The 4,529-nt window shown below is 33.1% G+C and overlaps 1 long non-coding RNA gene across 1 annotated transcript; it reads left to right on the top strand.

The window, feature by feature from the left end:
• The first annotated feature begins 894 nt into the window (after window positions 1-894).
• On the top strand, window positions 895-4,284 carry LOC123555623 (uncharacterized). The gene is made up of 3 exons (XR_006687348.2): window positions 895-2,233; window positions 2,655-2,909; window positions 3,391-4,284. It is a non-coding gene; the product is annotated as an uncharacterized LOC123555623 (long non-coding RNA).
• The last annotated feature ends 245 nt before the right edge of the window (window positions 4,285-4,529 follow it).

The following is a 4,529-nucleotide window of genomic DNA, read 5'->3' as shown; positions in this document are numbered from 1 at the left end:
TTAATCTTAAATGAAAAGTGGTCGTAAAATGAGTAAAATGATATTTGTACTTTGCCCAATTTTGCAAAAAACATGTGTATGAGTGTGTATGTGTGTGTTCGGGTTTAACGTCTTTCTCAACAATTTTTCAGTAATATGAACGACGGTGTCACATGTGCATGAGATTTAATAGATATGAAAGATAATACAAATAATTCCAAGGGGGCGTTAGAAGTGTTGATTAATATACTACACACCTTTTACTAGTCATAGTTGAGTTTGCACTTCGTACTTATTTGTTGATATCATTTTGAAATTTTTTGAATACCTTGGGGTCTATAAAAACAATGTTTGTCTCCATACTTCAGAAGACTACCCGGATTACTTTTAACAAACCGCAGTCATATCTTTATTTAGAGAATCTTAGCATTTTATTATGAGATGTGACAATCCTTTTGTATGCTAATGAAGCTGTAAATATATATAAAAAAACATGTTTTTCAGCTGGTTTAGTGATATCATACGGATAACGCCCATTTCTATTAGATTTGTATTGGTTATGCGTTACAGGGCTGTTATGCGATTAAGCTTAGCCAAGGAACGCGCTTGTACAACACTTGATTCTCCTTAACACGCGTTTATTTAATAAATGATTTTTTTTTCATGCAAAATAAGCGACAGAATAGGATCGGCAAACCCATGAAAGCACGATTTATGTTTAATTTCCCGATCCTATTATGTCGTTCATTTCGCCTGAACTTCGAAAATAATTAATTTCTTATATTTACATTATATTTCCTTTCTATTTTTAAACACGGTTATGTTAGAATTATAAATGTTGGTACATACTAGTAACATAAAGATAAAGTTTACAAATGTTTGGCAGAATCAAGATACTTCTTGCCATGGGTTCGCCTCACGTCGCACGTAAAATATCATACAAATCGTACTGATAGCCCCCTTGCTTGGTGGTGAATCCATACCGTCGTGGAAATGGGGAGCATAAGTAACTCTTAACTCGTTTCGGTATATAATACATCAATAGTTAAGGAACAAAAATGTTGCAATTTCTTTATGACGTCTTGTTTGGACGTAATATGACGTACGTCGACATCTTGAAAATCCGTCGGCATTGTAATATCTGCTACTTTTGGAACGTACATACTAGCAGCATACTCACATGGTTAAATGAATACTCAAATCCTACTGAACGCTGTGAATTACAGCAGTTACAAGGATTCGAGTCAATTTTCTGATACCAGAAAAATGCTTTAAAAGATACGATCTTTATTATATTGCATGGTTCTTCGTCGACACATAAAGCATAAATTGCTGAAACTTATTTCATACTGTATCTTATGATGACTCTGACAATGACCTAATGATATCAAATCTTGGTTCGTTTTCATAGTTTTGCTGCAGATTACAGCTGTATCTAAGCACCGAACTTTGTACCAATTTCCTAATGAGCCGTTTTTGCCGTATACCATTGGCATCGACTTTACTGCAGCACAACACTGTTGCAATATATAATACATGCATTTACATTCGCCCTATTCTTTTCAATTGTAAATTATGACGTTCATTTCGTATGGACAGCAAAGAGAAGGGCACGAAAGTTACGTCATCGCTGCTTAGTGATAACGGGCCGCTGTTTTGACAACGTTCGCGTATAGTCAGAGAGAACGTTCCTTAGATGACGTCGCAGTTGTTCCATCCAGTGAACAAAATGGCCAGGAAACTGATTTTAATGTTAAATGCAACAAAATGTGTGTACTCTTACATACCTCGTATCGAGCAAACACCCAGCTTCGAAAAAGGATATAATATTTTTTTTTTACAAAACATATTTAAATTTTTTTGAAGGACGAATATATATTAGTACCCGATATAACTTGAAAGATTTTGAATATAGATTATATTTACAAAAATGCGGATGCGGCTACATCACATATTCTAACGGATTTTTTTTTATTCAAAAGTACATGGAAAGGAACGGTGAACTTTTAGTTTTCATGAAATAAAATGGTTTTCAAATGACTTGACAGACCTTTAAGACTCATCGTTATTAAAAAGGGACTTTTCACTAAGAATGTGGAATACTTAGAAATACCAATCAAGTCACGCGATGTGTCAACCGGCATGAAAATGAATATAAATACAGGAGTCTTTGAATACAAGAACAGTTTTAATCTAGAAACGATTGTTATAATTTCAAAGGAAGATAAGCAGTGCAGTGAAGAAAATATCAAAGGTATGTGTAAATACTGTATAATTATTTTTGATATATCACTGTTCAAATTAGAAGCCAACAGTGCTTTTCCTATAGAGTAGTGGCATTATGACAATAAGAAAAACTAGTTCCTTTGAGGTATTAAGATTGTGACAATGAGAAAAGTACTTTCTCTTGAGGCATTAAGATGAAGAAAATTAGAAATATTCTTTCCTTTGAGGTATTAAGATTAAGACAATGAGAAATATTCTTTCCACTGAGGTATTAAGACAATAAAAAATATTCTTTCCATTGAGGTATTAAGACAATGAGAAATATTCTTTCCTTTGAGACAATAAAATTAAACAGAAAAAATATTTCCTTAGAGGCAAAAGTTAAAAATAATAATATTTCACAGACACATTGACCAGTACTACATGTCTTTTTATGGTTATGTTTACAGATGAAATACATGCAATCAGTATTATTGTTTGCCGTCGTATGTGTGCTCTTATTGGAGCTGTGGACTTGCCATCCCGTGTATGATGGTTGTTCCTGTATATTATCTAAGGCGCATGAGGTGTATATATCTTACGGCGGAAGAAAAGTTCTGGTTACTCAACATCATTGTGAGCTAACAATAGATGATTCTAGTAATAACGAAGATTCGTTAGAGGAGGCTTCAGACTGTTGTTGTATGGCAACCTTTGAAGCAGAGGTGAGGTTCTCGTAGAAATAAAACTCATCTACATGCCACATGTAAACGCACGCGTTTTGTTTAAAAAATATCAGGTTTGAAGTAGAGGTGAGATGTTCGAAAAAATAAAACTCATATCTACAAGTTACTTGCAAAGGCATATAGGCATAATTATTTGTAGAAAACTGTCAGATTTGTTGCAGCATTTTCCCACACTTTATATTTTAAGAGCTTATATTGACATCCTGAACATTTAAAATGTTATGTAAATTTAAATACTGTCGGAAATGTATAGTGGTCTAAAGGTTACATGTGATTTATCTCAATTAGACCGCGGCCGAGGACACCTTCAAAGGAAATGACGTTAAGAATCATTTATTAATTTATTAATTCTCTTTCCAACAAAAAGCCATATCATACACTGCTCAAAATATTCCTAACATCTGTTAGACTGAATTGCAAGCATGTTGATATTTGATTTCATATTCTTTTTTTTTTACAGAAGTACAATCACAGCCTGTACTACAGGCGTGTGTACGGATGTGAAGTGGTATATTGTAAAGCCCTGTGAAACAGCAAGGCCTTTGTAAAGCAAAACTTTGTGATGTTTCCTTGAAGTTACAGCAACAGATAATTTTTCATCGACACCGTTCAAATACATTAAAATAACCAAACTTTTAGATGAACGTTGAAAAAAAATGCTGAATTCAGTTTGTTGAATATAAGTTTTGAAGTAATGTTTTAAGCCTTTTAATACATCTACGTTGTTGTGAAAATTTTTAGAACTGACATTAATTCGGGATAACAAATTAAAGGAGCTGTGGAAACTAAGTAACGATTTTAAGTTATTAACCCTTATCTTGCTAAATTTCTGAAATGAACTTGTCCACCTTTCAATTTGGACGGTACCATTAAATGTTAAAAGTGATGCTTACCAAAAAGATACTGACTGAATGGCGACCAGTGCAGACCATGATCAGACTGCACGGAAGTGCAGGCTGATCTTAGTCTGCACTGGTCGCAAAGGCAAGAAACTTTAGCCAGCAGCTATAAGGGTTAAAGAGATAAAGCTTGAGTAAACGACAGTCTAAATGAATGGAACTACATTTTCAGAGAACAGGAAGGGTTCATTTCTTGTACGTACATACATTGTAAAAGCCAACTCTAACGTTTTTTTATCAAGTTTTATTTACTTTAAATTACTTGCTATTTGAACATTCTATAGGAATATATTTTAAAAGTTTTACCTACAATGTTTATAATTATACATAATGTCATAACATTCCATGCTGTGCCAGATTTACTCTTTTTTATTTCCTTGCCATTTTATTTACTTTCTTTTCGAACGTTTTAGTTTTGTTTTGAAAATATTGAATATAATAATCAGAATAAAGAATTTTACACTTTATGTTTCAACAAAACTTTTTGTTTGTTTGTTTTATTCCTTTGAAAAGAACTGACAAGACGACACCTCCGTATGACACATAAATTGTCACCTTTAATGCATTATTTTGTATACAATTACAATCAAGGGAGTCAAATTCAAACTAAAGCCATAAAATGCCTTAATGTGTACTATATTTATTTTGATACGGATACAAATATGGCCATAATATGAACCGTGCCATGAGAAAACCAACA

Source organism: Mercenaria mercenaria, chromosome 7 (assembly GCF_021730395.1).
Source record: "Mercenaria mercenaria strain notata chromosome 7, MADL_Memer_1, whole genome shotgun sequence".
NCBI classification, from domain to species: Eukaryota; Metazoa; Mollusca; class Bivalvia; order Venerida; family Veneridae; genus Mercenaria; species Mercenaria mercenaria.
The sequence above is the reverse complement of the archived record's forward strand: the minus strand, read 5'-3'. Positions and strand labels throughout refer to the sequence as shown.